This window comes from Protopterus annectens, chromosome 4.part1, assembly GCF_019279795.1.
Source record: "Protopterus annectens isolate FY-2018-M chromosome 4.part1, PAN1.0, whole genome shotgun sequence".
Taxonomy (NCBI): domain Eukaryota; kingdom Metazoa; phylum Chordata; order Ceratodontiformes; family Protopteridae; genus Protopterus; species Protopterus annectens.
The window spans coordinates 758,021,108-758,046,672 of record NC_056734.1 but is presented as its reverse complement, the minus strand read 5'-3'; positions in this window follow the sequence as shown (position 1 = coordinate 758,046,672).

The window sequence follows — 25,565 nt, the reverse complement described above, 5'->3', positions numbered from 1 at the left end:
TATAGATATGGGCCCTTTAGGGCGTGAGAGGGGGGGTAAAGTTAGCACTGAACCTATCTGCCAGGATGTTGGCAATATCAGTTGGTTCTGTAATTTTCTTGCCTTTGTGCTGTAACTCAGAGCAGATCTGAGTGTTGCCATCGAAATTCTTGACATAGCTATAGAATGCTTTGTGGTTGTCATTGGAATTAGTGGCGATTTTGTTTTCGTAGCTAGCTTTGGAGGATCTTATAAGGGATTTCAGCTTCTTACTGAGGCTGACCAGGGATCTCCTCCACTCATGGGATTTTACTCTCTTTTGCAACAGCTTCTTCATTCTGTTGTACTGTTTGTTTATGGCAGGGGACCACCAGATTGGTTTCCTTTTTTTGGAGGATAGCATCTTGGTTCTGTTTGAGATAGCACGATCCATGCACTTGTGTAAGTGCTTATAGAGTGCATTTATGTAGGATTCAGCAGTTGTAACTGTATTGTCTATCTACATGGGTGTCATGAAGTTCACCACTTCTGTCTTAAGAAGCATGAAGTTGGCTTTGGAGAAATTTTTTACTGTGGTTTCCTTAATGGGGGTGGGGGCGGGATGTGGATATCAAGGGTGATTAGCTTATGGTCGGATCGGATCAATGAGGAGTTGACTTCAGGTGTGGAACACCAGTCATTCATGTTGGTAATGACTAGGTCTAAGATATTGTTGCCCCTGGTGGGGGTGTGGATAAGTTGATCCAGGGCATTGGAGTTTATGAATTCCAGAAAGCGTTGAGCTAAGGAGTTGGTACACGAGTAGTTTTCCCAGTTAATGGTGGGGTAGTTGAAGTAGCCCATTATTAGGGTGTTTGGTTGAACCCTGATATTTTCAAGTACATCAAGAAAAGAGGAGTGGGAATCCTGGGGCATGGTGGGAGATCTATAGCAAGCTACAATTTGGACTGCAGTTTTGCCCAGAGTTAGTTGCACTTGGATAACCTTGGATGCATTATGCTGAGCAACTAGCCTGGAGGTGTGGATATCCTTAATGAATTTGGACACACCTCCGTCTTTGGTGTTTTGGTCCAGGTTACATGGCCGAAATGTGTGGTAAGAGTTATAACCTGGTAGTGCAGGGCTGCTCTCTGGAGCCTTGAACCAGGTCTCAGTTACTGCACAGATATCGATGCTCTATATTTTAAGGAGTGCCTCGAGTGAGTGCATTTTGAGATTTAGACTTCTAGCATTGAGTAGCATTACCCTCAGTTTTTGCTTGCCTGTTTCTGTTATGGTGATGAATTTGTTATTTGAACCTTGCCTAAAAAAGGCACTATAGGGGCAGCAAGAGCCTTAGCCAGTATTCGGAATCCCAGGGGCGACAGGTGCAGGCCATCTGTGACAAAAGCATCGTGGTCTGTCGACCATGTCATCCCAAGCAGACAGATACTGGATCCCCTTAGAATGACACCAGAAGCTTAGCCAATTGTTGAAGTCAATCATTTTGTCCTTGTACTGCGGTATCATTCTGGGCGATGGCAGAATGCTACTCATGGCTAGCGTCATACCTGCCTGGGCTACAAGATCAGAGAGCTCTTCCATGTCTCTTTTCATGTAGTCCAGGGAGGTACGTCTCAGGTCATTCACACCAACATGGACAATGATAGAGTCATATTTGTACTTGTTGTGGAGTGACCTGAGTGCGTGGGTTATGTGGCGGACCCTGGCACCCGACAGGCAGCTGGCAGTAACCTTCTCCTTGTTAAGCCTAGTGAGTGGGACATCAGTGTGCCTGACTATAGAGTCACCTATGACTAGTGTGTTGGGTACTTTGTTTTGCCTTATTGGCTGTGGTTGAGTGGCACACTGAGTCTGTGGGCTGTGTGTCATTTGGGTTGTGTTGGGGGATGGAGGTTGCTTGCGTTTCTGTTTTGGAAGTCTCTGTTGCTTAGACAGATATTACTGAGAGCCTCCGCGAATGTTTTTGTGTTACTATGTGTGGATTTTGGTGCTGTAGATTTAGTGAGACTATGTGATGAGTGTGGTGTGGTGTAAATGTTTACCTTCTCCTCATGACTGTCAAGTTCAGTCTTGGTTGGAGAGAGCTTTACCTCCAGTTTGGCTAGATAAGTGCATCTCTCACAGGTTGTAGTGTTGGGTGGTAGGAGGAGAGGGTTGTCTGTGTACATGAGGCAATTTCTACATTGCCTCAAGATGCCCAGATTCATCAGATAGACAGGAGAGAACACTGGGAGCTGACCCTTGGACATGCCTGAATAAAAAACTATTTTCCTCTAGATAAGTGAGGAAAGTGAGTACAAGAGCTCTAAGCAAGTGAGAAAAGTAAGTACAAAAACTGTTTTCCTCTAGGTAATGAGGAAGATTGAGTGCTATACTAATTAGTAGCTTATTTAGTGCTTACAAGTTCTGAAGAAGTGCTGAGCATGAATAAGCAAATTGAAGTGCTAAAACTAAGAATCTGTGTCTGCACTAGAGGAGTTACAGGACAGAAACAAGTGCAAATGCAGGCTTTCAAATCAGAAAGTTGAGGGAGATGGAAGAGATTGCCCAAATGGCCAATAACTACATTTTCTGGGCCAGAACCACTCCTTATGTGGTAGAAAGGTTACCTAGTGCTTACCACTCCCACTGATAAGCTAGAAGGCTTCCCTCCAACAAAGAAAGGCTTGGGGGGCTCAGAAGCTTACATACAGTCCTGGATACAGCAAATCTGTATCTGGAACACTAGTTACAGGAAAGGTAGGAAACAGGCTTACAGTTTTCTTTTGTTTTTTTGTTTTTTTTTACAGAAAAGTAGCAAAAACAGTAGTAAAAACAATTCACATGCAGTGCAAGCTAGCACACTTGAGTATGTAGCAATATTAGACCAAACACAGTTTAAAAAATGCAATTAAATTAAAAAGGACTAAAAGCAAGTGCAGAGAGAGTTTATTAGGTAGAATGTGGTAAAGAGATGGGACTGGGTGAGTGTCCCAGATCAAATCTACAGTGGGGCCGGTAACTGCAAAAGCCACCAAATTTAAACTACAAACCAAAAATAGGGAGGGTGGGTGGAACAAAACAGTTTCAACAGAGATCTAAGCAACAACTAACAGTACAAACTCTAAAAACCAAAAAAATATACTCACTGGAAGGCAGTCTCTCAGAACACAGGTTCCAGCAATTAAATGCAGGCAGTGTCAAAGGACACAGTTAAGGAAATCTCTGTGTAGTCTGGTGAAATATGTGAGATAGTTCAGGGATCGAAGAGTAAAGGCCGCTGAACTAAACATGCACTTTCCATATCTGTCCATGTCACAGAATCTCTATTAGGAGGATGAACGGATGTGGAGGTCACCGATAGCTCCTTCTTAGTGGCCGCCACCACTACCATAGCATCAACGGGTACTCCTTTGGTAAGAAAAGCCTTATCCTGTGGTGACATAATACATTTATTTGGCCTTCGTGGGACTGTTTCTATGGTATCCGGGGACTCCCATGCCTTTCGAGAGAGAAGGTCCATCAACTCATCGAAAGGTGGAGTCACCTAAGAGGTGGAGGGTTGAGACCCAAAAGCCTTCAGGAGTAAAGACTCATCATCTCTAGGGTTAAGAGGATTCCAGCCACCCCTCTGTTTTAGGATTTCTAAGCTATCACCAAAAGAAATATTTTCAGAGGGGAACCATGGGGACCCTTCTGACTCATCTAAGTCAGTAACTGATGTGATGGATTCCTGTGGGGAATCCAGATGCTTTCTCTTGCAAGTTCTCTTCCTGGGCACCTCGTCAGAGGGAGCTTCTGGGGAGGCCCTGGAGGAACTGGGCTCACCCGATAGGGGGACGGGAGACTCTGGGTCTCTACACTTTTGAGGGATCAGTGAAGCAGAGACAGACACAGAACCTTTAGGAGAGGAGATTGCTGGTACTGATGACTTGGCTGCCCTTGGGGATAACACTCTCCTCATGGCATCAAAAGCCCCACGGCTCCGGTCCGAAGAGATGCCTGGATCCATAGAAACAGGCAGTCTCAGCGGCGCTGAAACCGTGGGCTCCGAGCCCAAGGTAGGTGCCGAGCTCACCTGAGCCGAGGCCCCGAGAGGCAAAGTCGGCACCGAAAGATCGGTACCAATATCCTCTCTGGACCCGATAGGTGAGAGTCAGCTCCTAGACTCCAAGGTGGGTACCAAAGAGGTCAGAGTAGTTGGAACTGAAAGCCCAATGGGTGCCAGCTCCGACAGTTCCACAATCATCGGTTCCGAATACTCCAGCTCCGAAACTTAAGGTCGAATCGGAGGAGGAATCGAAGAAATAGGTAATGTCTGGGTCAGTTCCAAAGCCCTAAGGGTCGGACCTGACAGAATTTTGGCTAGTGCCTATGACTGTAGAAGTCTCTGTACTACTCGATCCACATCCTTATCAGATAGTCTTGAGGACCGGGAAGCAATGGATGATGTCTCAGACTGGAGGATAGGAGATTTTAAAGTGGGAGATGCCAGCTCCAAGGCTGGTGACCGGCTCCTACTGACCACGATTACCTCCAGCTCCATAAGCTTAGGTGCCAAGGTGGCAGTCTTACCAAATTTAGCTGTTTTTGAAGTCGATGAGCCCTTTTTCGGCTCCGACTCTGATGATGAGCTTGTAGACCCAGTTTTTGGAGGTTTACTAGGCTTGTCCTTGTCTAAGGCTTCTTGAAATGAAGATTTAAAGAGACTTCTTGCTATTAGTTTACTCTTGCGTTCATGAAGAACGCGAAAGCTAAAAGAGTGACAGATGGCACAATTTTCCTGTAGGTGAAACTCACCTAAACAATAAACACAATTTGTATGGCCATCTGTAACTGACATTTTCTGTCTGCATTTCGGACCGTTTTTAAACCCAGATTTAACTTTTTCAGACATAACTGTGATACCTGACAATTACCCAAGGCAGAACAAATTTGTGTTTTGGCATGAATATTTCTTCCAGTCTTTGGTTGGATAGTTAGTCACCCAGGATCAGGGTAAAAGGTTGAATCTTGATGGATTCAAAGAGGTCCAGATAGGTGGAGTAGGCGTCTTGAGTCAAACTTCTAACCATTGTTACATGTACACGTGAGAAGGTGGCTGAACTGTATAGGAAAGAAATGGTGGCATGTAAAGGATCCATCTGTAATGTGAGCTTTTGTTTTAGTGTAATTTAGAGCTGTTTACTGCACTTGCATTGAAATACACAGTGGAGCTCAGGCAGGGATTTAGCAGAGTCTTTATTCTACTTGGATGATCTATTCACTTCGGCTCAGCTGCCTTAGATGCAGAAATTAAAACTGATTATGCGAAGGGTAACCATGAATTACTTGTTACTGTGTTAAGGTGGGTGCTGGTTAGGAGTTTTGGTTGTAGATCACCTACATCTGAGTGAGAGAGAGAGAGAGAGAGAGAGAAATTTATTGAGTACTGTGTGTGATAACTAAGTACTGCAAGACTGCCTTTCTCTTTTTGGGGAGAATGGTGGTAAAGAACAGGTAGTGTAATGTCCTGAGGTTCCCAGAGCATGTAGGTAAAGGGTGCGATAAAGCCAACACATTGCAGATGGCCTAGTATCTACCTATAAGCCCTAGTTCTATATGTAAGAAAAAATGTGTGTTTTTTATATATATATATATATATATATATATATATATATATATATATATATATATATTACACAGATAATATCTATATAAGAAAAAATAACCCTAATAAAGGAGTGTCTAAGACTAACTATAATAACTATGAAACTCACCAAACTGTTCAACAACTATTATACAACCCTAATAAAAACCGCAGGGTTGAATAAAAGGTATTTGCAAGTAAGTAAAGATATATTATTAATGTCCTAATAAAAAAACAGGCTACATATAAAGGATAGGGAGCAAGTTAACTCAAACTATTCTAGTTCACTTATAGAAAAAAGACCTAAAAATAAACGGCCTTGAGAAAAGGAGAAAAAGCACTCTAACTAATAAAGACTAACAAAAGAGACAAGTGTCTCACGTAGCTAACTGTAATCTAACAACTAACAACAACAGGAATGAAAATATTTTGTTTAGACAAATATCAAAAATTTGACAATACTGGCCAGAGCTGTTCGAACACCCGATCTGTTGCAGCGGCAGACGAAATCTGGGGGAAGCACGATTGCATCATGGGATAGGGAGTAGGCCATGAGCTGTTTGAAGACCTCGAGTTTTAGCATTTGGCTGAGTTGAACTGAGGATCAGCACTGAACCAATCAGTGAGAATGAAGGCGAGATATAACAACTTCACAACATTCTTTAATACTGCACCCATCAGTTGGAGTAACCTACTACTGGATATAAGAAATGAACAATCTCCTGTAACCTTGCAAAATGTTAAAGGAAAACCTCTGCTGAAAATAAGTGCAAATTTTACAAAGACTGTCTCTGACTAATAGTATTTCAATTTAAAACCTTTACTGCAATATTTATATGACAAAGCATCATTAAATATTCAAATGTTCTTTCTTGTCATACTTTTACATACATATAACTAAATTATTTAGTACTTACTATAATTGTATTATTTGAATATTATGTATTGTATAAGCACTATGTACCTTGGTGCTGCGGTAGCGTTGTCGCCTCACAGTAAGACGCTGTCCAGTTCGATTCTCAGCTAGAGCGTCTTCTGCGTGGAGACATGCGTGAATGGGTGTACCTTCATTGAAGGTTGTGCATCAGGGCTGGTAACTTGGCACATAAAAATCAACTACCAATCATTAGTGGACTGGAGGTCCGCTGTGGCGACCCCTAACTGGGAAAAGCCGAAAGACACAACAACATAAGCACTATGTACCTCTGCATCAGTTTGTGTTATTTTCTGCTGTTGATCTCAGCCCATGTCGTGGCTGAAAAGGCCTTTGAACCAGCCCATTTACCTTTAATAAGTAAATAAATAAAAGAAATGTTTTTAAAATTCAGTGAAAAAAATTAATAAAAAAAGAACAAAATGGCCTCCATGTTTGGTATTCAGTACTGTCCACACAGATAATCATTCTTAGTATTATGACATATAAAGCCAAAGGTACAGAGGGACTGAGCCCTGATTACAGGCTTGGTGATCATCCAGATTTGACTAGCTAGAGAAACCCGCCAGAGGAGAATGGGAATGAGTGGCCAAAGTCAGATTACCCATCCTGTAGTAGGAAGGTGATGTGTCCTGCTGCAGAATTGCTACACAGTGCAAATCAGGTGGTGCAACAGCAGAAGCAGTAAGATAGAGCAAGAGCAGCAGCTTCAGCCTGTCAAGCCAAGATATGCATTGTGCATATATGGATTTGGTGTGTGTATGTCTAAGCACCCTTGTAACACTGGGCTTATACTTTAAGGCTAGACTTCTATGGTGTGTACATGTATGATCATAGGCTGTAAGTTAGACTTGTCCAAACCTTTCAACAACCCATTGGATGATGGCAATTATGACCTTACACTTTCTCCCTCTACCAGTAAAGTCTGATAGCCAGGGATACATGGCCAGTAGCGGGTGGTAGTCCCACAAAGAGAGAAAGAGATAGAGATAAGAAAATGATTTATGAAATACAAAGAAAGTACAGGACAAAATACATGGTATTCCTATGCAGCACAGAAAAATATTTGGTCGGTACAGTTCATGTCTATTTGCAGTGAGACAGGTGCATTTTCTATGTTTTGCTGAAACTTTAACAGGATGAAACAAACCAGTCAGTACTTCAGCTATGTTAAAGAAAGCATTTTTTTGTCTTGCAAGAGGTCAAAACTCATTGCATCTCTACCTAGGGGAATTGATCACCCCTACTTATACATATTAACTCAACACATTCAGAAACATGAAAAAAGCAGTTTGAATCACTGCAGTGCACTAACAGAAAAAAGCACCGGCGATGATTACGTACTGAAAATACAGCTGGGGAGTTCCAAATTCAGGAATAAAAGATGACAAACTGAAACTTATCCAGTTTACATGTGGCCAAGTGTACAGAAGCCAGAGTGAGAAGCAAACACTGGAAATGTCAAGTTGAAGCTCTAAGTTATGTCAGATGTCAAGACAAAAGTAAGACTAAACAATAATTCACTGAACCCCATTGGCTGAAATGTTATGGAGACTGAAAGCTGTAGGGTACAGATTAAATACTGTATCTTGCAAGGTGAGAGCCTCCACACTTGGCCCACTAACTCCAACTGAGTTTGAAGATACAGTACCTGTGGATATGCTGCATTTCATTGGTGCAAGGGGGGCTGCTGTTGATTTTTCCACTAGATTCAGTGAACAGCACTTTGGAGAATGCCTCTTCATTGAATCTTGCTGCAAGCACTAAGCTTCCTAAGTAAGTGACGATATGATATTCAGACAAGTATGTGTAAGTTATTATGCTTTATATAAGTACTGGAAGAAAGGAGCCTCTCAGCACTACAGCAGTGCAAAAAGTACTATGTCTAACATTCTCAACAGTGTCTGAGTAAAGGAAAGATGGAACTTCCCTAGTTTTAAGCTGACCAGAACACAGAACTCATAGCTTGACATAGGCTCATACTGTTGTTCATTGTGTAGCAAAAAAAACATTCACAAAAAGAATTTCAAAGAACTCTGTCTATGCTGTGCTTACAATGAATACTTGTAGCATCTGATTTCTAGATAAAATGAAGTTGTTTAAATAAATACAATCAGTATAAGTGCATGGAAATTAAATATTTTATTCATTCTTGCATGGTAAAACATAGCCTATTAACTAATAGCCTGTTATGTAAATGATAATAACATAAAATCAAGTGTAAGAAAAAATTTTATAATGGGTAACTCGTGTTAAAATAATTCTGCTCCTTTAAGAATATCTTCTTGAAACCCTGATAGATCAGTCACATTCCAGTGATGTGATGCAGCTTTCTTGAATAAGCACTGAAAGGTTGTTGAATGAATAATGTTGTTGGCAAGATCTCGAACTCTGCATAGAAGCAGTATCCACTTTCTTCAACAGACGTAATGTACTTATAAATAGTAACCACCATACATGAACACATACACCAATGGTTTAGAGTTTCACAGATTGGCTGTTTATGTTGGTCATGTGAATGAAAAAGCTAGAGCCCCTTGTGCGTCCCTATGGTTTACAGTTAAACAAATTAGCTGTTTACATCTATCGTGTGGCTGAGAAAACCAGTTTCTTGAAATGAATGTCCAGATATTACAATAATACATCAGCATGGTAGTGCAGCACTCAGCACTATGGACTCACAGTACTTGATTGCTTTATTTCTCAGCTGGAGTACTATCTCTGTGAAATGTGTATTTCCCCCGTGTTTTTTGTCAGTTGCTCTGATCTATTCCCACAGTTAAAAGTCATATAAGCAGATAACTGGAGTTTTTTTTTAAACTGTCTGTAGGCATTTGACAGGCATAAGGACTGGCAACCAATTCATCCAGGAAGCTGCCTTAAGCCTGCTGGTTACCAATACAGGCAATGGTTACTCCACAAGCTTGGTATGATAAAGAAGATATCAACAATGAAGTATTCAAAATACATGTATTCTAATAATGTAATCTGTGGAAGTGAGCATTGCTATTTTCACTTATATTAGCTCATACATCTTAGTAAACAATGATACTACCATGATGAATACTCCTGTTGTCTTCTCACATATATCAGTATTTACTTAATAATCATATACTCCTTAATGAAAGAGTCATTTCTAAAATGTGACAGAGTATTTTTTTCATGTCAGCTAGGGTTACCACCTGTCCCACTTTGCGAGGGAAAGTCCCTCTTTGACCAGTTGTGTCCTGCGAAAAAAATCAAAAAATGGCAAATGTCCTGACATTTTAGGACAAAAATATTTCTAAGTTTTCTTTAATAGTTGCATAAAACAGTTATTTTTTATCTGAAACACCTAAATGTTATATGAAAGAGCATAAGCAACTCAAATGCTACAAGAATAAGCTTTTATTTTGGCAAAAAAATGAAGTTATATATTTTGTCCTGCAAAATCTGACATTTCTATAACAAATGTTCCACTTTGGGTATTTGAAAAGGTGGCAACCCTAATGTCAGCTGGTTAAATTGTAAGCCTAAAATCTAGTGGCTACCAACTCTTTCACTGTAATTTACAACAATATTTTTTCTGATGCATTGTAATACAGTAATTTAGGGGCAAATTCCACATACATTATAAACACTCTAGACAGCTGGATGTCTAATGACTGATGGGCGATGGAGTCAGTGAAACCAAATCAATCCAAAATAAAGCAATGAGACTGTCCCAACACAAAAACAACAAAAGTACAAATTTCACCTCATAATGCAGGGCCTGCCTGCCTCCCACCCTTAAAATAAATGCTAAGAGTACCAATTGAGAAACTGCTTCAAGTACATTTTCTTTTCTATCATTTATAACTGCTGTTGCATTATAGATTTGGTATATTTTCTTCTTAAGGTTTCAATTTAGAGAAAGGAGCTGTTTTCATACTATGGTGATTGTGACACCCACCACTGCTGCCAATATGTGATGGGTGCCACTATGTGCCATGTGCCATCCCCATGCTGGGCCACTAATCAAGGAGTCTGTATCTTCAACACTGACACAGCACAGGGATGTGCACTTGGAATACAAATGGATACACTCAGTATTTCCATATGCAGACCTATCTTCATCAGTACAATTTCCCTTAAGAGCACACAGGGAACACACTAAGTCCAGGGTCTGGATGTCTCTTTATCTGTCTCCCTTCAGGTCCCCAGTAAGAGTCCACACTGGTACAACTGTAGGGTTAGGCCCCTCAGCCAAGTGTCCAAGCAGAGTCCTTTAGCACCCTCTCTGTAAAACCAGTGCTTCATGTCCCTGCCCCAAAGTAGCTGACACACACAAATATCGAGAGATTTGATTTGCATACACACACACACACACACACACACACACACACACACACACACACACACACACACACGGGAAAGGCTGGCACAGGTCTACTAGCTATGCCCCCTTGTGCCCAGACTATAAGGTAGTTACCATTACCACCAGACACTCTACAATCAGCTACTCTACGGCTCTTAACAATACTCAATTATACGGTGCAATATTAATACTAATACAAATGGTAGTAGCTCAACAAGATGCCTAGGCCTTCTGGAGTGGCCCACACAGTGTCACCAAATAAGTATAAGTACTCTCAAAGATTGGACACTTTCTACAAGAACCAGCCATGATAAAAGTATTAAATATATTTAATAGTAAATAATAAAAGTACATGAAAATACAGAATATATATTCACAGTAAACCAGACAGTTAGAATCACAGAAAATATTGAAAAGAACAAATAACATAAAATTCTTTACAAAACTCCAGCTAGCTATGCTGGCATATGTACACATGTAAGTTTATATCAAAATTTTGAAGGCAAAATAATCTGCTATCAAAAGAACAAAATAAAATTCCAAAAACAAAAACAACATTTAGCTTAAATGTTGAATGACAGTAACATGATGAATGACATTAGACAAACCAGACTTCCGGTTTTGAAAGTCCCTATGTCTTTTTACATTTTAGCAGGGGGGTAAGCCTCCCCACACACCCTGCAAATTATATATACCAACTCTGACATTGCACTACAGTGAGGAAAGGGGTAAATTCCCCAATCCTCACTATACCTCAGTCTCCATTCACAATGCCGACATCATAACAACGAATCAAGCTTTACTTTCATTATTATGATTTCATATTATTCCAGTTTGGCATTGTGAAACACTGAAAACTTACTTTTGGCCACATGATTTTCCAATTTGAACGTTTTAAATTTTCATGGCAAACCACACATGTACTGCCCTACTCTCCCTGGCACAGATGGCAATAACTCATAAAATCACAGTAGGACCTAGGGAATTATGAGTGAGGGGAGACAGAGCTCTAGATCCGATGAAGCTTCAAAGTCAGCACCAAGGTCAGATCTGGTCAGATTTGACAACCCATATGTTTGAAACGGGCAAAAACAGACAGCATTGGATCCAGAGTTGCCTATACACCTCCAAACAATGAAATATATACTCTTCTTTAGTTTCATAGTTTCATAGTATAGTACTAGGCTATCTGCCCTGGGGCATTTGTAAGCCTAGCCATAGTGATGTGGCTTTTGCCACCCCATGAAGTGGTACAAAAAATGTACAGAATAAATTTAGAATACTGTGCCTCTGTCTAGTAGTGACACAATGAAGGTCCCCTTATATAATAGAATTAGTTTACTGTGCCCCTGCCTAGCAGTGACACAGATGTGACCCCTGGGGTAAATTTACGATCTCCCATCCACTCATCAAGATTTCTCTTGAAGAGAGTCAGTGAGGGGCTCTGCCTAATACGAACTGGGATCTTGTTCCAAAGCATGGGAAGCCTCTGGGTTATGAATCTATCCCTCCAGCATGTCCTATTCATACTTGTGCCGAGGTTTAAGTCTTTAGCTCTCGTGGTCCTGATGGATTTGGATTTTTTGAGGTGGAACATGTCCATCAGATCCTGATTGGACATGGCCTTATACGTCAGGCAGAGATCACCTCTGAGCAGGCGGTATGCTACTGAATAGAGCTGAAGTTTCTTTAGTCTGGCAGAATAAGACATATGTTGGAGACCCTTGATCCTCTTGGTGAGGTACTTTTGTGGTCTCTCCAGCTGTTGCAAATGCCGGGTGAGGTACATACCAAATGGGGCATTATACTCAATCATGGGTCTGATGAGGGAGGAGTATAGGGGTACAATGACATCCTTGGATCTGGATGTGAATCCCTTCATGATGAGGTGTGCAAGGTAGAATGTTTTTCAAACCACTTTGGCAACGTGGGTGTCAAATGAGAGGTCGCTGTCAACTTGGGTCCCTAGGTCTCTGATTACTTTTTCCGTACTCAGTGGGTTGCTGTCTATGTGATAATTTGTGGGTACATTGTTTTTCCCAAAGGGGATGACTATACATTTTTTGGCATTTAGTTTAAGGCCGTGACTCCGGCACCAGTTGTCTGTTTCTGTGAGGCCTTTTTGTAGGATGTATGTGTCCGCTGGTGTATCGACTATGGCGCCTAGTTTGCAGTCATCTGCGAACTTTGTCAGACACAGCCCTCCCATGTTTGCTTTAACATCTGAGAAATAAATGCCGAACAAGAGGGGTCCCAGGACCGATCCCTGTGGGACACCACTTGTGACTGGCTTTGAGTCTGACATTGCTCCAGCGATTTTAACTTTATGGGTTCTGTCCTTTAGCCAGTTTGCAACCCATCTAGTGACATAAGGGTTTACGTTTAAGCTGTTGAGCTTATCTATGATGCCTGAGTGGAGTACTGTGTCGAAGGCCTTAGCCAAGTCCAGGTAGGCTGTATGGACTGCTTTGCCCTCATCAATGGCTCTAGTGACTGTTTCGAAAAAGTCAACCAGGTTCAAGAGGCAGGATCTGCCCATTACAAAGCCGAACTGGGTGGGGTCAAGTGTCTGTACGTCCCCTATGTCTCTGTTTATGAGTTCCACAATGATTCTTTCCATAGCTTTGCAGACCAGGCTGGTTAAGCTTATGGGGCGGTAGTTTCCAGGGTCTGTAGAGGCACCCACTTTGTGGAGTGGGACCACTGTTGCTGTACACCAGTGTTCAGGTACATATCCCGAAGTAAGGCTAAGGTTAAATAGCATTTTTATGTGTGGGTTTAGCTCCTCTTGGAGTTCACGTAACACGCAACCCGGGATACCGTCAGGTCCCATTGATGCTGTGTTTTTAGCTTTGTTTAGGGCGGTTCTCACTTGGACATCTGAGATGACAGGGAGATTACATTCAGCTGGGATAAGTATTTCTTCTTTTGGGGGTGAGGGAGGGGAGAAATTTGCACTGAACCTGTCAGCCAGAATGTTGGCAATATCTGTGGGTTCAGTGTATTTTTTGTTGTTGTGAACCAACTCTGAGCATATCTGAGGGTTTCCGCCCAGGTTTCTAACATAGCTGAAGAAGGCTTTGTGGTTATCTTTAGTGTCCTTAGCGATTTTTCTCTCAAAGTTGGCCTTGGATGTTTTTATGAGAGAACGTAGTTTTCTGCTAATGTTGATCAGAGATGTCTTCCCTTCATGGGATTTTGCTCTGACGTGCAGTAGCTTCCTTCTTTTGTTATACAATTTGTTAATGGCTGAGGTCCACCAGACAGGATGCTTGCCTTTGGTGGACAGGGACTTGGATTTATTTGGGATTGCATGATCCATGCATTCTTGGAGAAGTCCATAGAAAGCATTTGTGAAGGATTCGGCATTGTGGGATGTGGTATCCACTGGCACAATGTGCTTAAAGGATACCATCTCAGTCTTAAGAAGAGTGAAGTCTGCTTTTGAGAAGTTTTTCACTGTGGTCTTTTGTGCTGGGGGTGGAGGTGGGATATGTATATCCAGGGTGATTAGTTTGTGGTCAGATCTCACTAGGGAGGGGTATACTTCCGATGTGGAGCATTTTGTCCCCATGTTTGTGATGATCAGGTCTAGTATATTATCTCCCCTAGTGGGAGAGGTGACTAGTTGTTCCAGTGCATTTGAGTTTATGAACTCCAGGAACCTTTGGGCTAGGGTATTAGGGCTAGAATAATGTACCCAATCTATGTTTGGGTAGTTGAAGTCTCCCAGTATGATGGTATTTTGTGATACATTCATATCCTCCAATGTCTTCAGGAAGGCTGAGTGGGGTTCCTGAGATTGGGAGGGTGGTCTGTAACATGCTACCAGTTGTATAGCAGTTTTACCTATGGTTAGTTGCACCTGTATGGTCTCTGATGCTTCATGTGTTGCTACTAACCTGGAGGTGTGGATGTCCTTGATGAATATGGACACTTCCCCTCCCTTTGTGGTTCGGCCCGGGTTTTGGGGTCGAAAAGCATGATACGAGGTATAGCCTGGTAGTGCTGGGGTGCTCTCAGGAGCCTTGAACCAGGTTTCAGTTACTGCACAGACGTCGATGTTCTCCATACTGAGGAGTGCATCAAGTGCCTGCATCTTGAGATTTAGACTTCTGGCGTTGAGCAACATTACCCTTAGTTTTTTTCCATGTTTGTTTTCTAAGGTGGTGGGTTTGTCTTTTGAGCCTTGCCTAAAAAAGGCACTATGGGGGTGGCAAGAGCCTTAGCCAATATCCGGAAGCCCAGTGGTGACAGGTGTAAGCCATCCCTTGCGAAGCAGCGTGGCTTGTCCAACATGTCATCCCAGACAGACAGATATTGGATCCCCTTAGAATGACACCAGTACTTGAGCCAATTATTAAAGCTGATCATCTTGTCTTTGTATTGTGGTATCATTCTTGGTGAGGGCAAGATGCTGCTCAGGGTTAGGGTCATACCAGCCTGGGCTACATAATCGGAGAGCTCCTCTATGTCTCTTTTCATGTAGTCCAGGGAGGTACGTCTCAGGTCATTCACACCAGCATGGACAATGATGGATTCATATTTGTACTTGCTTTGGAGTGACTTGAGTGCATGTGTTATGTGGCGGATCCTAGCTCCCGATAGGCAGCTCACAGTCACCCTCTCCTTGTTCAGCCTGGTCAGCGGGACATCAGTGTGTCTGACTATAGAGTCACCTATTACTAGTGTATCAGGCATGGTGTTTGGCCTTAAGGGCTGTGATTGGTTGACACACTGATTTATTGAAGTATGTGTTGCATGTGTTTTGTTTTGAGGTGGTGGATTTTTGGATGTCTGCTTTGGGAGCCTCTGTTGTTTTGGTAAGTTTTTTTTTAGAGCCTCCGAGTATGTCTTTGTGTTTTTATGTGTTTGGTTTGCAGTTGTGGTAGGTCTATGTGGGACTGGGATTGTTGTGTGTGTGGTTACCATCTCCTCCTGTCTGGTCATGCCAGCCTTGAGTTGAGAGAGTTCAGCCTCCAGTTTGGCTATATAGTTGCATCTCTCACATGTATTTGTGTTTGTTGGGAGGAGGAGAGGGTTGTCTGTGTACATGAGACAATTGTAGCATTGTCTCAAGATACACAGATTGACCAGCTGAACTGGAGAGGATGCCAGTAATCTACCACTCGACATGCTAGAACAGTATAAGTGAGTGCTGTACCTTTAAGGGAAGTGGATATTCACAGGGGTGGTAAGTAGATGTAGTGCTTTACTTAGTACGAGAGTGCTTACTTAGTGGACAAGTATTGAGAACAAGTGCTAGGCTTATAATATAGTGAGTAGTCTGATTATACTAAGAGTAGAGCTTCCTTAAGGGAAAATTTGAACAGCAGACCTGGCGGAGCCAGAAGAAGTTTAACCTTGTAAACCTTTGTAAATAAAATTTGGAAAGAACACTGGTAAAGTGAACCAGCTGGTTCAAAATAAACTCTGAAGTGACCTTGGGCAAAAAGGAAGTATTTGTCCTAAGAGCAACTCTGCCCTTTTTATCACCTTGGTTGAATAAGCACTTAAGACATAGGTAAACATACATTCATATAGAAGAAAACAAACCATGTTAGCATTCACATTTACTGTATACAATTATCAATCAAACATTACATAACTGAGCAATTCATGCCTTCCCTTCCTTAAATCTCACTACTGTTCCAAAACATTATTCTGCATGCATGGTTTCCATTTCTATGTAATTTGTTCCTTCCCTTTTCTAAAGCTCCTACATCCAGTTCCAGTTTTATCTATGTTTCAATATTCACTGCTTCAAATACATTTGTTTTAAACTTTGATTTCAACTTTCTAGTAATTGCCTTTTTGGCAGCCAAAAGAATTAAACTTAACAAGGCCTTACTAAATCTAGGCAATTCAGATCCTGTATCTCAGCTTAAAAAAATAATTTACTTAGTTATACCATTTGATCACCCAATATTTCTGACAGTACTCTGTAGGGAATTTTTAAAGTCTGCCAACTCATTACACTCACAAAAAAAGAAGTTATGTCTTACCATAACGTTCCATCTGTATTGTTGATCTTCATTCGGTCATTATGCATGGGTTATCGGTTCCGACCTCGGAACCGAGCCAGCCATCTTCCAAGCTCGCGACAGCCACAAACTCTTGAGCTAAACTCTTACCCACAATTCCCCTCTCCCTGTTACCTCATATTGAGTTTGCAAGTCAAAGAAAGTAGAGGCTACCTCTGGTCAAAGGACCTAACGGAACCGGATGATGAGATCCACTATAAGCTTCAGGAGGGGAAGGAGGGAGGGTCGTAATGACTAAACGAGGATCAACAATATAGATGGAATGTTATGGTAAGACATAACTTCTTTATCTGATATTGTTAATCCTCGTTCATTCCTTATGCATGGGACAGAGTCCCCAGCTACCTTTATTCCTGGGAGGCTGTCATGGAAGGACTTTCCTGAGCACCATTGAACCAAAGGACGCTCTTCCTCTGGAGGCCAAATCCAATTTGTAATGACTGATGAAGGTATGAGGTCTAGCCCAAGTTGCAGCTGTACAAATGTCAGGTAAAGAAGCTCTAGCATGGAAGGCAGCAGAAGTTGCTATCGATCGAGTGGAATGAGCCCTTACGGCTGTAGTCAGAGGGATATCGTGAGTTTTGTGAATAAATGTTACACAGACTTTTAACCATTGCCACTGTGACCTTAGAAATAGCACAGCAAAGTCTAGGTCCAGAATAGGCCAGGAATAGCTGATCTGATTTGCGAGAAGCCTTAGTTCTGTCCAGATAAAAACAAATTTGCCTGTGAATGTCTAGGGTATGTAGACAATACTCTCCTCTGTTAGAATGATTGGGAAAGAAAACTGGAAATTCAATGGTTTGGTTAATGGACATTTCAGAGATCACTTTTGGCAGAAAGGAAGGATTAGTTCTCAATGACACTCTATCTTTATGAAAGATCAAGTAAGGCTGTTTGATGCATAGAGCTTGAAGTTCAGAGATACGTCTGGCAGAAGTAATGGCGACCAAGAACAAAGTTTTCCAAGAAAGAAACTTGAGGTCGCATGAAGAAGCTGGATGAAAAGAAGATGTTGTCAAAGCTTGCAGGACTAATGACAAGTCCCATGGCTGGATAGGTTCTCTAAAAGGAGGTTTCAAATGATTTATGCCTTTGAGAAAGGTCTTGCATAATTTGTGTGACATAAGGGAAGAGTCATGGGCACCATTGTGAAAATTAGATACTGCGGCCAAATGAGCTCGAATGGTAGAAGCAGAAAGGCCAGACTGGAGTAAACTTGACAGGTATTCCAGTACTACCGGCACTTGTGCTGAAAAAGGATCTATCCGTTTTTCCTTCAGCCAAATGGTAAATCGTTTCCACTTGCTGAGATAAGTAGTTCTGGTGGAAGATTTGTAAGATGCAATAAGAATGTCACGTACTGGGGAAGAAAGATCAGTCTGCCTGGCAATCACCGGAAGTGGAGGAGCCAAGCTGTGAGCTTCAGGCTGTTCAGGCTAGGGTGAATCAGGTTCTGCAGATGGGAGATCAAGTCTAGAGTTGGATCGAGAATCCATGGCTGATCTAGCAGGTGAGGCCATAGGATGGGGAACCATATTTGACGAGGCCAATACGGCGCTATGAGGATTATCTTGCTCTTCAACCGGCGGGCTTTCTTCAGGAACTGGGGAATGAGAGGAAGAGGGGGAAAGGCATAAAGCAGACCCGAGGACCAATCGTGGATTAGTGTGCCTGGTGACTGTCCCTGAGAGGGAATCAGAGTGAAGTAATTGCTGCATTTGTAGTTGGTTGGGGATGCAAAGAGGTCGCAGCAAGGGAGAACCCAGTGGTTGAAAATCTCTGCACTATAAGAGGATTCAGAGACCACTTGTGTGGTTGCAGAATGCACCTGCTCAATCTGTCTGCTATCACACTGGAACTCCCAGGAATGTGCGTTGCTATCAGAAAGTGGTTGGTAGCCATCGCCCATTGCCATATCCTCATGGCCTCTCGACAAAGTGGGTAGGATTTGGTTCCGCCTTGTTTGTTGATGTACCAGCCATGTTGTCCGATTGTACTGCAATAGTCCCTGACAGAAGGAGGGGATGAAATGCTTGCAATGCTAGAAGCACCCCCCTCAGTTCTAGGACATTTATATGCAGATGGGCATCTTGTTCCGACCACGTGCCTCGGGCTGTCTTCCCCTGAAAAGCCCCACCCCCATTCCATCAGGGAGGTGTCTGTGGTCACTGTGGCTTTAGGCTGTTGGGGTGTGAAGGGGCGAGACCATTGTGACAGGTTCTGCGACATCCACCAAATCAAGTCTTGTTTGCATCTCTGAGTCACCCAAATCTGGGATGATAGAGGAAACTGAAAAGGGTACCACTGGGTGAGTAGTAACCATTGTAAAAACCTCATGTGGAGTCTCGCAAGGGGTACAATGGTGATGGAAGTTGCCATGGAACCCAACAGCTGGAGGACAGAATGTGCCGTGGATCTTTCCCTTGAGAGGATGGGTATGAGTTGTTTTATCCTTAAAATTCTGTGCTCTGGAATCGATGCCATGCAGTTCTTTGTATCCAACAGGACCCCAATGAACTCTATGGATTGGGATGGGGATAGGTTGGATTTTTGCCAGTTTATAGTTACACCTAACCTTTCTGCGGTGTGAAGAGAGTATGCCAAGGCTTCTTCCAACAGATGTCTGGTGGGGGCGGTGATGAGCCAGTCGTCTAGGTATGGAAACACCCAGAATCCTTGCAATCACAGGTGAGCTATGGCAACTGCCATGCACTTTGTGAACACTCTGGGGGCTGCAGAGAGTCCGAAGAGCAATACTCAGAACTGGTAATGACTGGCTCCCGCACGGAAGTGAAGAAATCTTCTTGATGGTCTGTCCACCTTTATGTGGTAGTACGCATCTTGAAGATCTATACAGCACATCCAATTGCCTGCTTCCAAGAGTGGGAGGATAGACTGTATTGTGACCATCCGGAATTTCTGTACCTCTACGAATTTGTTTAGCACACTGAGATCCAAAATCGGTCTCCAGTCCCCAGTCTTTTTTGGCACCAAAAATAATCTTGAGTAGAATCCGGATCCTATCTGGTCTGGTGGGACTATTTGGATGACTCTTTTTCTTAGCAGCTTTGAAATCTCAAATGCTGCTTCTTCCCTTTGACTGGGTGGAATGTCGGGTAAGTTTCTTAGGGGGACAGGACAAAGATCGAAGAGAATATGTTAACCTCTGGTTATTATCTCTTGTACCCAAGAATCGGTGGTAATGGTTAACCGGGCAGAAGGGAACAAAGAGAAACAACCCCAACCCCTTCCAGAGGAAAGCAGTTGGGCCGCTCTTCAGAAGTGCTAGTAGGACCGACCAGAGAAAGAATCTCTGGAACCCTGGTTACGCGGCCCTCCTCTGCCCCGAAAGGGGCATCTTCCATATGAGTTTCCCCCCTCTGCCTCTAGGTGAAAACTCGGCTCATGTGTCACGGAAAGAACCCTGAGACTTTTTGTGCCACATCTTCCCACTCTTCTGGTTTCTGGAGAAAGCCCGTTGAGGGGAAGAATAACAGACACCCATGGCAAAAAGGGTCTTACTGTCCTGTTCACATCTAGCCAGTATGGCTTTTACCTTGGGTCCAAATAATGAAGAGGCTTCAATGGGAGCATTCAGAAAGGAAGCCTTGAAGAGTTCCGCAAAATCACACAAGGTTATCCAGGCATGACATCTCATGACTATGCCTGCACCCACTGCTCTAGCTGCTCCTTCTGATGCATGAGAAATCAGACGCATGGAGGAGTTAGAGATCAATTCAAGGGTGGCTAACTGTGAGGCCACTTTGTCCCGGACCTCATCAGACTCAGCTCCAGCCAAAAATTCAGAGAGCTCAGAAATCAAGTCTCTTTGAAGCCTGGTAAAATGTGCCATATAATTCAGGGACTTGACTGCAAAGGTCACTGATGCAAAAGTACACTTCCCTAATCTGTCCAGTGCCCGGGACTCTTTGTTGGGTGGGTGGACAGTCTAGCTTTTTTCCACCAGATCCTTTTTTGTTGTGGCCGCCACCACCAAGGCATCTACAGGAAGACTTTGGACAAGTGAGTATCACTATCTGGAGGGGACAAGATTTTATCTGGTCTGTGGGGAATGGCGTTAACTGTGTCTGGAGCCTTCCATGCACGCTGCATGACGAGCAGGACAAGGTCGCCGGCAGGTGGAGTAACTCAGGATGTAGGGGGCTGGGCACATAAGGCCTGCAGGAACTGACTCTTCAGAGGTCAGGTTAGGGGCTGCCATTCACTTCTCTGCTTAAGTATTTCAAGGATATCTCCAAAGGATACCTCAGAGGGTGACCGAGGGGACCCTTCCCCATCATCAAAGTCTGTGTCTTCCATGAGGGACTCCTCTGGGGAGTTCACATACTTCCTCTTATACGAACTCTTGCAATGAACTTCCTCAGGGGGAGAATCTGGGGAAGACAGCGCAAAAGGGGACTCCTGTGTGAGTGTGTCCTGAGGCCCTTGTGCCCGGTGTCCACCAGAGGTGGCTTGTGTAAATTGTGGTCCAGAGGAGGACGGGGGCACTGACAGCACAGGATCACCAACAGATGCAAGAGCCTTCTCCATGAGCTGGAAGACTAGTCCACCTGAGGAGGTTACACCTCGCTCAAGCAAATTAGCCCGCCGATTCTGAGTCCCTGGATGGCTGTGAAAAACAAGAGTATGTATGCCACAGCTGGCATCCTGAGCAGTAACTGGAGTGACAAGTCTCTCCTGCCACAAAGGTAACTGCGGCTCCTTAGTGAGATCCATAAAAGGAGCTGTAGTGAGAAAAGTCTGTGCTACAGCAAGGGGCTTCAAAGGCAATGAAGGAGAATAGGTAGGGGTCTTTGGAGAAGAGTATTCACCTCCGAAGGAAGAGTAGGTCCTGGAGGGATGGATACCTCTGTCCGAAAGCAATTGATCCACAAGATGGACAACATCATCTTCCGAGAGGCTTCTAGTGGTTCTCATGGACATAGCTGAAGGGGTGTCAGGTCTATCCAAGGATGAAGGAATCTCGGTGCCCACAAAGGGGTCTTTGGATGATGCTAAAATAGGTGTCTGCATCGAGAACAACAGAGCCGTTAAGGCTTGTACTACTGGTGTCTGCACCGAGGAGATCATCAGTGCTGAAGGTAAGGTCTGCACCAACGAGGTCAGTGCCAAAGTTGTAGTTGGCACTATGGTAGGTGCCAAAAGAGTCTGCGCAGAAAACGAGGTGGTTGGTACCAAGAGGATAGTCGGTGCCGTGTAAATAGTCAGAGTCGAAGCAGGAGAGGGCGTCGACACAGTCACCGACGCTGAAAAAGTCTGCATCAAAGAAAAAGTCGGTGACAGTAAGGAAGTCTGAACCGTGGGGCCACTCGGTTCCGATGAGGTGTAGGGCATTATACTTGGTGCTGAAGTAACGGATGATGCCGAAGGCTTCAGTACAGAAGATCTAGGTGCCGAAAGTCTCGGGGCCAAGGAAATCAAATCCGAACTAGAAAGTTTGGCCTTTTTAGATCTCGATTCCTAGTGGTCCCCAGCAGGAGACAGCAGAAGAGACTTGGCCTTCTTGTGTTCATCTCTTTTCTTGTGGGAACTAGGAGAGGTTGAAGCCTCCGACCCAGAAATAGCCTCTGAAAAGGAAGATTTAAGTAGTCTCTTTAAAATTAGTTTATTTTTCCTTTCCACCAAAGTCCTGTTAGAAAAGTTAGCATAAATCCCACAAGGCAGGTCCACAGTCAAGTGAGGCACACCCAAACAGTAAATGCATGACGCATGTGCATCCAAAATAGGCAATTTATGCCCACAATCCACACATCTTTTAAATCCCGAACTACCTTTTTTCTCTGCCATGATAGGATGGAGGAAGGAAGGAAGAAGATATCAACAATGGTATGAGAAATACCCGAAAGTAAAGTAAGGAAAGGTTTTACCAACGATGGTAAAGGAGTTACCTCATGGTAAGAAGAAAGAAGGGCTAGAAAAAAACAAAATAGTGTCACTAGATGCGATAGGGTAGGAGATAACTATTTGACAAGATTTGAACTGAGAAGAATTGTAATATGATTAGGTATAATCAAAGAAAGTTTTACTTAGCTCAAGAGATTGACACGACTGAATGGCATTGCGGCAAAGAAAATCTTAGTTAACAGGGAGAGGGGAATTGTGGGTAAGATTAATTGTGGGTAAGAGTTTAGCTCGAGAGTTTGTGGCTGTCGCGAGCTTGGAAGATGGCTGGCTCAGTTCTGAGGTCGGAACCGATAACCCAGGCGTAAGGAATGAACGAGGATTAACAATATCAGATCATATGTTCTCCAGTTGCCTCTTTCTTCACCATCATACTCCTAACATTTGCCATCTTCCTAAGGAAAAAATCTTTGGAATCTGCTTGGGGTATAAAAATAACCTAAGCAAACACTTCCAAGAAAAATCTGCAATCTACTAAACTTTGTTGCATATTTGGAAGCCATACATGTTTCTTCCCATTGCTTCCTTGTGAACTGCTTATCCAGTCTCTCTTCCCAATCTTTTTAACCCTCTCTAACTGATTCCTATAGTTATCAAAGAATACAGTATGTCATATGGCCTATTAAAGTATCCAATTTAACAGTAGTTTCTCTTCTAGATTCAAATAAAAACTCTACCAGAGCAGGGCATTCACTTGGAATTCACGTGACCCTTTCTCTTTACTTATACTCTGATTTCCACCCCTGACAGTAAAGGCAGTCTCCAGCATGCAGTCCAGATATCTTCTTGGCCTCTTCACACTTTACTACATTTCTCCCAATAGTTATTTGCTCCCAATACCTTGGTACTTTACCAATTTTCTCCTTTACATTCCAGGCCCCTCCTGCATATTCTCTGTATCCAAAATTACATTCATCCCTACTGGCCGAATCTCTTTTCTCCAGTCTCATGTTGGTTTAGTTCTTAGAATACTTTCTGCTACTTTATAAATAGAATATTTTGCATAGCTGTTGTTATTCTCCTTAAGGATCTACATCTAAAAGCCCACTCTGTCCTTGTTTATTGAATTCCCCCCACCTGCTTCATTATTATCCCTTTCCACTTTGAATTATAGCTTTCTGTTTGTGTTATGTATATGAGCCTTGACTGTGTAGCTCTAAAATATCCTTTCAGATTAGGTAATCCTGAATCACCCTTTTTCTATTGGAAAGATCAACTTACCCCAATTGAACACCAATTAACCCTTGCCCTCTTCCCCTCCAAGATAAAAATCCTTCAACTCTTTATTAATTACTATTTACAACTTCTCCTCTGGTTGATAAAAATATGCCTGACTAGTATATAAAACTAAAGGGGCTAAACCATGCTCAAGGATTCCCACTCCTTTTCTTGATACACTGGAAAATATTTGGGTGTAACCAAACACCTTAATAATGGGCGATTTCAACTACCCCACCATTAACTGGGAAAACTACTCATGTACCAACTCCTTCACTCAACGCTTTCTGGAATTCATAATTTCCAATGCCCTGGATCAGCTTATCCACACCTCCACCAGGGTCAATAATATCCTAGACCTAGTCATTACCAACATGACTGACTGGTGTTCCATGCCTGAAGTCAACTCCTTGTTAGTCAGATCCAACCATAAGCTAATCACCCTAGATATCCGCATCCCACCCCCACCCCCATTAAGGAAACCATGGTAAAAAAATTCTCCAAAGCCAACGTCATGCTTCTTAAGACAGAAGTGGTGAACTTCATGACACCCATGCATGGACAATACAGTTACAACTGCTGAGTCCTACACAAATACCCTCTATAAGCACTTACACGAGTGCACGGATCGTGCTATACCAAACAGAACCAAGAAGCTATCCTCCAAAAATAAGGAAGCCAATCTGGTGGTCCCCTGCCATAAACAAACTCTGCAACAGAAGGAAGAAACTGTTGCAAAAGAGAGTAAATTCCCATGAGTGGAGGAGCTCCCTGGTCAGCCTCAGTAAGAAGCTGAGATCCCTTATAATATCCTCCAAAGCTAGCTATGAAAACAAAATCGCCACTGATTCTAGGGACAACCACAAAGCATTCTATAGCTATGTCAAGAATCTCAATGGCAACACCCAGATCTGCTCTGAGTTACAGCACAATGGCACGAAAATTACAGAACCAACTGATATTGCCAACATCCTGGCAGATAGGTTCACTGCTAACTTTACCCCCCCTCTCACCCCCTAAAGGGCCCATATCTATACAGGAAGAATGCAGAGTCCCTGTAATCACAACTATGCAGGTAAAAGCTGCACTCTCTAAAGCCAAAAACGCAGCATCCATGGGACCAGACAACATCCCAGGCTGCATTTTACACGAACTTCAGAACAAACTGGCTCCCCACCTAAGCACCATGTTCAATCATAGCCATACATCAGGCTTTGTGCCCCTGAATGGCACACAGCAACAGTTATCCCACTTCACAAAGGGGAAGCCACCACTGATCCCGGGAACTATCGCCCTATTAGCCTGACGAGCCTGGTCTGCAAGGCCATGGAACGTTCATCGTGGTTCATCATGGAACTCATAAACAAAGACATTGGTAACTGCCAAACTCTGGACCCCACCCAGTTCGGGTTTGTAAAGGCAGATCATTTCTCCTGAACCTGATCGACTTCTTTGAGGCAGTCACCAAAGCCGTAGACGAGGGTAAGGTGGTTCACACAGCCTATCTTGACCTCGCCA